The sequence below is a fragment of the Podarcis bocagei genome, assembly GCF_964188305.1.
Source record: "Podarcis bocagei genome assembly, chromosome: 15".
NCBI classification, from domain to species: Eukaryota; Metazoa; Chordata; class Lepidosauria; order Squamata; family Lacertidae; genus Podarcis; species Podarcis bocagei.
Genome location: NC_138141.1, coordinates 29,534,229 through 29,544,754, shown reverse-complemented (window position 1 = coordinate 29,544,754; position 10,526 = coordinate 29,534,229).

Here is a 10,526-nt window from a genome sequence, read left to right as displayed (position 1 = left end):
ATATATATATATATATATATATATATATATATTAAATCTAGCTAGCTTTTAATCTGTGACCCTCTGTTTCTTTCTTCTAAGCTTGAAATTTGTTGGCTGCTGGGAGTTTTGTCTGCCTTTTTCATCTTTTAATGATCGGTTCCTGTTGCATTCTTTGAAAGGATGTATTGTTTTCAATTTGCTTTCCCCCCAGTTCTGATGGTTCTCCTGTAGAAGTAAGTTCCACAGTTAAATGATGCACCATGTGAAGAAGTTTTTTTTAGTTATGGAATCATCAAATTGTAGAATTGGAAGGGACCCAAAGAGTCATCTAGTCCAACCCTCAGCAGTGCAGGAATCACAGCTAAGCTTATAGTCTCTTCTTCTGCATGCATATAACCCACAGATGGATCGGTTGTGTGAATCTGGCACTTTTAAGTCATCCAGCCATTCACATCCAGCCTTACTTAAAAGAGAGAGAGAGATTGTGTGGCCAACAATGGGAAGCCACAAAACAGGACCTGAGTGCAAGAGCTGACGTCTTCCCACTTGCAATTCTCATAAATTGGTATTCAGAAGCATCCTGACATCAGAAGTAAAACCCGGCCACCATGGCTAATAGTCATCAATAGCCTTCTTCTCCTCCATAAATTTGTCCAATCCTCTTTCACAGCCATCCAAGCTGCTGGTCACCACTGCCCCCTGCGGAAGTGAGTTCCACAGTTTAATGATGCACCGTGTGAAGAAGTCCTTCCTTTTGTCTGTCGTGAACCTCCCAGCATTCAGTAGTCTTCAACCTCCTCTGAAGCTGGGACCCACTTTTAACCCAAACGTGTGCCCATTTCTTTTATTTTCTTTTTTCTTCACCACAGATTTGTATGGCAGCAGTGCTGTTCTTACGCCTTCCCTAAATCAGGCTGTGGTCAAGACCATTGATGATGAAGAAGAAGAGTTTGGACTTGATATCCGGCTTTATCACTACCCGAAGGAGTCTCAAAGAGGCTAACATTCTCCTTTCCCTTCCTCCCCCACAACAAACACTCTGTGAGGTGAGTGGAGCTGAGGGACTTCAGAGAAGTGTGACTAGCCCAAGGTCACCCAGCAGCTGCATGTGGAGGAGCGGAGACGCGAACCCGGTTCCCCAGATTACGAGTCTACCGCTCTTAACCACTACACCACACTGGCTCTCATTGATCCATTGCAAGAAATAGGACAACCTTTTTTAAAAAAACCCACAACAACTAAAATGAAGTGAATCTCAACATAATAGTAGGGCAATAAAATAGAAAGATCAAAGAAGTAGAATATGTACCTCTTCTCCCGTGAACTGCATCCTGCCACAGAGCTACGGGTCTCATGCCAATTACAATGTCAAGCAAATCACCTTCACACTTTCTGTTCATTTTCATCGGAATATCAAAAAGCCTCACAGAAGCTTGGCGTTCATTCACGGGTGTCCGTGAGAGGTCTAGCGCAGTGCTCAGGACTGCATGGGCTTGTGACCTCCCTCCATCATGTTCCTAGCTCAGCAAAGTCTTCTCAGCTCCCAAATTGAGCTGCTATAAATACATCTTGCAACACTATGCAGATGCATCTAACCACGTATTTCAAGCTGACAGGGAGCCACATTTGCCTATCGGCCACAGTCAAATCCCATCTCCAGATTTCCCGGCCAGGGTTTGAGCAGTGGGCATATGAACATCAGAAGATCTTTGCAGGACCAACCCAATGGCCCATCTAGTCCAGCCTCCTCTTCTCACAGTGGCCAAACCAGATGCCTGTGGGAGGCAGTGGTGACGCTTCTGAACCAAGCCCCGCTTCCGTTCACTCTGGCTGCCCACCATCTTAATTTTCCCAGAATGCAACGCCCTGGATCATGGATCCATCAAGCTTAGTGTGCCTACACTGGCTGGCAATGGAGTTCAGAGAGGGGTCCTTCCCAGTTCTGTCAGAAGATGTTATCGGGGGATTGAATTTGGGATCCTCTGTATGCAAAGCAGATACCCTACTACTCAGCTACAGCCTTTCATTTTCAAAGATGTTCATGTTACACGGAGCAAACGTCTTTCCCAAAACATTGGCCTCCATCACCTTCCTTGGACTGAAACAATTTATAAATTCCTCCCTCCCTACTCCAAGAGCTCTTTTGCAGAGATGGTCTGAAAAGGGGGACATGGATGATTGTTGATTTTTGGAGACATTTTGGACTCGAAACATTGGAAGCTCTTGCAGTGAATGTCCTCCTTTGTTCACAAATAAACACAACAGTGCCAGCTCAATGCAACCCAGATGTTACTACTCTCTGTTGCAATGACAGGGCAAAAGGGACACCAATCTGGACCTCTCTCATTCTGGAAAAGATCGAGCAAAAATTGGGTTTGAGGTCTTCTGTATATTGCTTTACAGGGCACATTTCTATCTGAGAAGAGCGTGTTGGAGACTTTTTGAGTGTCTTTTGGACCACATGGAACACATTCAGATTTGTGGGACAATGCCATGGCCATGTGATTATTTGGTGACCTCTGCTGGCATCACCAGTTATCACACAGGATCCTTCCCTTGACTGTTCATGCCTCTATTTCCCTCTTTCTCATGCTCCTTTCCTGTGTGTACTTTAGATTACAAGCCCCTTGGGGCAGGGAGCTGTCATCAGCACACAGGCAAAAATATATATTCTGGATCATCGCAGGCAGCTGCCTGCAGCCCTCACGACATGTATCAATATTTTTTCTTATGTGTGCATGCTGCCAGGAAATGAGAGGGATGCAAGTTTTCATTTGTATACCTTTGTATACCTCTGTTTTTATTGGCTTGAACAATAAATGATGCCAGAAAGAAGATGCTCCAGACAACTGTGCCTTTGAATATGTTTGTGTGATCCAGAGATTTCATAGAATAGAATAGAATAGAATAGAATAGAATAGAATAGAATAGAATAGAATAGAATAGAATAGAATAGAATAGAATGGAATAGAATGGAATGGAATTGTAGGGTTGGAAGGGATCCCCAAGGGTCATTTAGTCCAACCCCCTGAAATGCAGGAATCACAGATAAACAAGAGCTAATTGATGGCCATCCAACCTCTGCTTAAAAACTTCCCATGAAGGAGAGTCCCTCACATTCAATGGGAGTCCATTCCATTGTCAAACAGCTTATTGTCAGAAAGTTCTTAAGGTTTAGCTGGAATATCCTTTCTTATCATTTGAATCCATTGGTTTGAGTCCTATCCTCTAGAGGAGCAGAAAACAAGCTTGCTCCATCTTCCACGTGGCAGCTCTTCAGATGTTTGAAGGTGGTTATCATAACACCCAATGGTCTTCTCTTGTCTAGATCAAGCATGCCAAGCTCCCTTAATCATTCCTCATAAGCTTTTGTTTCCATACATACATCATCATGGTTGCCTTCCTCTGCTCACATTCCAGCTTGTCAATATCCTTCTTAAATTGGCGTGTTCGGTACTGGACACAGAACTCCAGGTGGGGTCTGATCATGGCAAAATAGAGGGGTAATATCTGGGTACAATATTTGTGTTGCTGGAGCCTAGAATGGCATTTGCTTTTTTTGGCTGCTGCATATCACTGTTGGCTCATGTTAAGATCTTTTTCACAGGTACTGCTGTCTAGCCAGGTGTCCCTCCCACCCCATATTTGTGCATCTGGTTATTCCTTCCTAAGTGTAGAACCTTACATTTGTCCCTATGGAATTTAGGGACATATACTCTCACTCATTCATGTCAGAGGTCTGATGCAAGCTTTCACCTTCAGTCCCCATTTCTGGACTACCTGGAGGTACCTGGTTGACCATCTAGGCTGCTAGATTACATGGACACCCCTTCCAACCCACTTGTGTTGGGTGGAGACTTGGCAAAGGTGTGTGTCTAAAAGAGAGAATTATGGCTGTAGTCATTACATTGTGTTTTCATCTCTGCAAAGGGTGGGATGCAAAGCCTTCCTCAAATGAAGCTGCTCTTGTCAAGGTCAGCTGGTGCGGTAGATCTGAACCTGCCAAGAACAAGATGTGTAGATGTGCCAAGAGATAGGGAGCCTGGCATCTGGGCACTGGGAAGCACACCTGGATCGCAGCCAAAGCAAAGAGGTAATAAAGATACAGATGGCGTGATTCAAAATATGCCTGTCAAGATCCATGTTACAATGTTTCAGCATCTAATGAATGAAACGGATCTGCTTTGGGAAACGGAATCCAAGGTTTTTGGTAGAATCCCTTTTTCTTTTTCTCCTAGTGTGATTCAGTATGACAGAGTCATGGTCTGATTGCAGCACAGAGAGCAGGCTATTGATCACCCGTCTAATCACTCTGCTTCCTCCTCCTTATCCAAAAATCTGCTTTCTAGAATGCTTCTGTGCCCTCTTGGCTGTCAGATGTCTTTTGTGCGCCACCCCAGAAGCAGAAAAAGAGCACACTGTGGTGAGTCTATTCTTGGGTGATGCATGACCTAATCAAACCCAGAGGCATCTTTGAAATCTTGGACCAGAAATCTGCTCTGACAAGATGTCCAACCAGGTTTTGTTTTTCTACACACCCAGGAGATTCACACTTCATTTATTGCAGGAGGAATGAAGAGCTTGGCCTGGCATCGGAAGCCACCTGTGATCTGGGAATCTGCATGGCCTTGTCATGGGCTGAGGAACGTGGAAAGTGGCCTGGACTCCTGAAGCAGGAGAAGAATCTGGGGTTCCCCAGAATGCAGAGGACTCAGAAACCTTGGCTGAAACTGGTCAGTAATGGAATGGGAGATCTTCCCAAACCTTAATTGCATTGCATGGAGTTCCACAAAAGGGAGGTGGGATTTCAGTGCAAGGAATCATTATTAGTAGTATTAGAATTAGTATTATTTGCATTTATATTCCACCTTTTTCTCCAAGGAGCTCATGGTGATACACATGGTTTCCCCCCTCTGCATTTAATCCCCACAACAACCATGTGAGGTAGGTGAGGACGAGAGGCAGTGACTGGCTTCGAAGGTGAACTTGAGTGGACTTGAGTGAACCCAGTGAACTTGAGCAGGGGCTGAGTCATAGCTGTCAACTTACAGATTTGGAAATAAGGGACCAACAGCCTTGAAAATAAGGGATCAGCAGCCAAAATAAGGGATTTTCCAAGCACAGGTATGTTCAACTTCTGAGCCCCTCCAAGCCAAAGGCAGAAAGCCCAGCCAGCAGCCAAACGAAGCCTCAAGCGGTGGTTCCCACAGCGCAGCAACCCGGCAAAGGGGATGCAGCAAGGAAAACCACTGTCACCTCTCCACTGGGAAGCGCTGAGCAAAAGTGAGTCCCCAGGCAACGCGGCCGATTTGATTGGCACAATGCATGCAAGCTCCACCCCCCAGTTGTTCTTAGACTCCTTATTGGGTGAGCAACGCAGCTAAGCAGCACAGTTGGAGCCTCCCTCCTCCCTGGCCGGCAGGGAGGGAGGAAGAGGAGCTGCTTCCTTCGAAACCCGGGAAATTTAAGGGGCATCATCAGTAAGGGACAGCAGCGGGACACAGCTGCTTCTTTCCCACCTTTTCCTCCAGATAAGGGACTTTCCCGCCAAATAAGGGACGGTTGACAGCTATGGGCTGAGTGGTGACTGTGACTGGATACCAGCCTGCATCTTTCAGCCTGGCCTACCTCACAGGGTTGTTGTGAGGATGAAATGGGGAGGAGATGAACCATGGACACCACCTTGAGCTCATGGGAGGAAAAGTTGGGATAGAAATGCAACAAGTAAATAAATATGAATGAATGAATGAATGAATGTGAGCTTCCTGGTAGCATCATGAGCACAAATAGTCATGAATTTAAAAGGATGCCTGAAGGGCCCAATATATGACCGCCTGCTTTAAAAAAAAAATAAAAAATCTGTTCAGGCAAGCCTCCCCAGGCAGGTCATTTCATTACAGAGTTTTTTTTAAAAAGCTCCGTTGGATTTATTTATATTTTGAAGATGTTATTATGTCTGCCTTTTTGTAAGGTCTGTTGATTTTATTAGCATTTTCTTGCATATAAATTATATTCAAGACAAGGGGCGAATGTGACTGTGCACTTCAATGTATTTCGTTTTTCTTGCTTTAAACAAGGTCTTCTGATATTAGACTGCCCTGGCAAACTGTGGGGCTGCAAATAAAATGCTCCCCCCCCCAGTGTCCTGCTCTTCTCATCTTTGTAAATATAATAAAACAAGGTCAAGAGATCAGGAAATGGCCATAATGGCTGGGATGTGTTATCTTTTCAAACACCTTCACTGGCACTGGGAATTGTCACTAGCCACAAAGGCCAAGGCTGAGCTGTACTACTTTCATAAGCCTCCTCGTCTTTAGGGAGATGACTTTTGATGGAGGTCCCAGTCTTGGCTTCCATTAACTCAGCTAGCATATAATTGAGGGCATGGACTCTGAAGAATCAGGTCCCTGTTGCCCCAGTGCAAATGTCAATGCAGTTTTGCCTCTGGCAGATGAAGGTCATTAAATGCCGCAGTTAAAGACTGCTGGTTCCCTATAAGGAAAACCCTAAAACACAGAACAATCCTCAGACCCTCTCTCTGCCACAGCTCTTCTATCTGATTCACAAGACTAGCAAAAGGTCTATAATAAATCCCAGTATAAATTTAACATCCAGAGCAAATTTTGCACAATAAACCTAGAATGTGGGAATTGTTTCAGAAGCAGAGGTTGCTATCCATGAGCCTTGTGGGTGGGCAGTGGGTGGTTTGCCCAGACAAAATGAGCTAAACTTCAAGTAATTCCTGACCATAGACTAATAGAATGGATAGAAGGGACTCCAAGGGTCATCTAGTCCAACCCTCCTCTGCAATGCATAATAATAATAATAATAATAATAATAATAATAATAATAATAATTATTTATTTATTTATTTATTTATTTATTTATTTATTTATACCCCGCCAATCCTGCTGGGTTTCCCCAGCCACTCTGGGTTTAAACAGGGCTGCCTTCAGATGTCTTCTAAAAGTCTGATAGTTGTTTATTTCCTTGACATCTGATGGGAGGGCGTTCCACAGGGCAGGTGCCACTACCTAGAAGGCCCTCTTGCAGTGAGGGAACCGCCAGAAGGCCCTCGGATTTAGACCTCAGTGCAGAGGCGAAGCTAGCTGCTCCGGCACCTGGTATACAGGCTGTTTAAGGCTTTAAAGGTCAGCACCAACAATTTGAATTGTGCTCAGAAATGTACTGGGAGCCAATGTAGGTTTTTCAGGACCGGTGTTTTATGGTCTCGGCAGCCACTCCCAGTCACCAGTCCAGCTGCTACAGGAATCAGAGATCAGCAGGAGTCAATAGATGGCCACCAAACCTCTGTTTAAAAACCTCCGTGCACGAGAGTCCACCACCTCTTGAGGGAGTCTGTTCTGCTGGAGAACAACTCTTACTGCCAGAAAGTTCTTCCCGATGCATTGGAAAAAGCAGAGTGCCACAGCTTCAGACTGTATGGGAAAATCCAACTGGAAGACCATTTGTATATCAAGGAGGTAGTGATTCTAACATGGTTACCTTTCCCACCTCCCTGGTAGCTGTTAAGTTTTTGAAGGTGTGAGAACCTTCTCTGATATCCTAATCAGTTGGGAGGAGATGAAACCCACACACAGCTGCCTTAATCAGTCTGGGAGGTTAGTGCTGGGAACCTTCTTCAATGTTGGAAATTGTTATTGGAAACTGAGGCATTGGAAGGAGGTGGCTATCTATAAAATCAGATGGTTTGGGCAGAGTGATTTAGAAGCTTGTACATGGACTGATCGGCCGCAGGGCTGTGCAATCTAAGGCTACCAGGGGGAGTCACTTCGCCACTTCTTGAGGGCTTCCAAGTGGCAGATAGAAGTGCATGTCTGGTATGTATAGGTTGCTCGCTATTTAGGAATGAAGTCTTCTTCTCACTCCCTTGTGTTTTGTATTGCTTCTGAATCTTTGTTAAAAGAACCACCTTGGATTTGGCAAGACACAGACCAGGAGTCCATAGAACAGGAGAAGCTCCAACTGGTGAACCACCTCTTGATCCGTCCCAAGTAGATGTACCAGCACCTGTGCTGTTTTTCCAGAAAAAGAGATGCTGGAACTCACCATGAACACTCTTATAATGGCAATGGTGCCCACTTAAGACGTGCTGGGACTGAGTTCTGGTGAGTTCCAGCTTAAAAAAAGCCATGGCCAGCACCACATCCTGTCTCCATGGTTGAGGAAATATAGTTCCCATCATCTCAGGTCATTTGTCGTGCTGCCTGGAGTTCATGGAAGTCCAACAATGTTTGGAGGCCACAGATTCCCATCTCTGATTTCAATAGTCTGCACTATTTTGGGTCAAAGAAGTGGCCTGTAACTTTCTTGCTGCTCAGGTACATATGTAAAGCTACCCTACAGGTGACAAACTTGCCTAAGTCATCTAATTTTAAAATAACTTGATTGACTTCCTAGAAAATTCCCAAAAGGAGAATGTTGTAGGAAGGGCAATGGAGAATCCAGAACTATATTCGGTATTTTGCAAGAGGGAATCAAACACAGGCTGGAAATTTACACAATTAATATGACAACATCCAATCCCCTTTTAAAAAAAGAGAAAAAAGCTTGGATTTCTGCATTTTGGAAAGCTATGTGGGAATGCATTGAAAAATGTGGGATGAACAAATGAGTAACAGGAAGACAAGTAGTCGCCCCACAAGCAAACCATGATGAATGCAGGATTTTCATCTAACTTCCCCACAAACAAATCAGAACTGATGTGCAGTAGAGGCAGGCCTAGTCTGACCACCACATAAAGTTTGTGCAAGCAGATCAGGTCATCTGGAGGGGATGAATGTGCACAGAGTCTGCAGAGATTTATTGGCCTGTTATAGAGTTTACCAGACAGATGTTCTGTGGGCCTAGGAAATGCACGCCTATCAGGGAACACAGTTAATTGCCTGGTATCTGGATGTCTGATAGACTTGGTCTTGCTTATGTTCTCATCCATGTTCTCCTCCTAGGAGAGACCCAAGGAACTTGCCAATTAGCAGAAGAAATCGCTACCGGGCTGGTTGTCCCCCAGGCTCTCAGTGGAAGCTGGCCCACGCACTGGAACAGATTGCAGGCTTGGTCCCTCGGACGGCTGGTCCGGATTCCTGCCAGGCAAGAGCTTCCGTGTGCCCTTAGGGGAATTGGCTTTCATCCCCCCCCCCAGCTTGGCATTAACATATCAAAGGACCTGGAATTGGAACTCTCCCCATTATTTCTTAAGCAGGGGTGGATGAAATACTGAGAGCTCCAGATCACAGGAATCTGTGGGTTAACCTCCCTTCCATAACTGATAGCTCTACCTTGGAAAAACAGTGAGACTGGAGGCCACAGAGTCAGAATAAAATGCAGAAAAGTCCACTGAATAGTGCAGTAAGGCTTTTAAGAGGGTTCAGGGAGGGTCCATCTGGTTCTCTGATTCAGGCAGACAGATGTCTTGGGCTAGCAGTAAACTGAGCCAAAATGACTCCCTCTAAATTCTCTGGCAAGTGGCCCATTTTCTCTATCCTGGTCTCATCAAGGAGAACGAGGGTGGACAAAAATGATCTAAGAGGCCCTTCTGGATGCTGATCTTCATGAAGACTCTTCTCCCCCAATGAGAGGCTGACAAACAGGAAGTGACATCTCCGTCCCGGAGACTAACTTGCATACCAAATTAAAACATCGCCCCGAGACCCTGTCTTTGACTTCATGTCTTCCTATGGAAGGGAAGACTAGGGAAGACAGACAGAGCTGACTCAGAGAAGGCCTTGGCTCTTGTCACTGGTGGCTTCCACAAAGAGAAAAATCAAATGAATAATGACTTGGAGGTAAATCAGGACTGAATCACAGCAACTATCGCAGGATAGCCCAACCTGTCAAAGAACTAGTACAGATCAGCAAACATTGACAGAAGCAGAGCAGATTCTCATCATTTCAACGGGTGTCTTCCAAGCAAGGGAGCCTTATCAAGTGATAAGGTGAACCTCAGGAAGCTATCTCCGCCACTGTGTATAGGAAACGACCTTAAGCATCTTATTTGCTTGGGAGTCTCTGAGGTGCAACCAGCCCAATATTGCGGGGCGCCTGGTAGAATGGCTTTGAGTAGCTGCACTTAATCACATGATTCAGTGGACGAATCAAGTGAAAGCACCGCAGATATGCATTGTGAAATCAAATTTAATCCAGATAAATCAAATGTGGCTTCTGATCTGCACAAACCCAGGGGAAGGGTTTTGTTAGCAGGATGAGTAAGGATGTGGCTTTTCAGAGGCTCAGAGCTGATCTGATGCATGCGTGCAGGCCATTTGATGTCCTATTGTTCACACACCTCACAGCTGGGCACATGAAATGCCTTTGTCGAAAAGCAGTGTGCCTGAGTTGATATGAAAGCTTTGTTGGTGAGCTTTGATCTCTGATGGCTGATGAAACCTCTGTGCTGGAACTCATTCTCAGATAAAAAAGATCATAGAATTGTAGAGTTGGGAGGGGTCCCAAGGGTCATCTAGTCCAACCCCCTGCAATGCACGAACTCAATTAAAGCATCCATGACAGAAAAAAAACCTCCA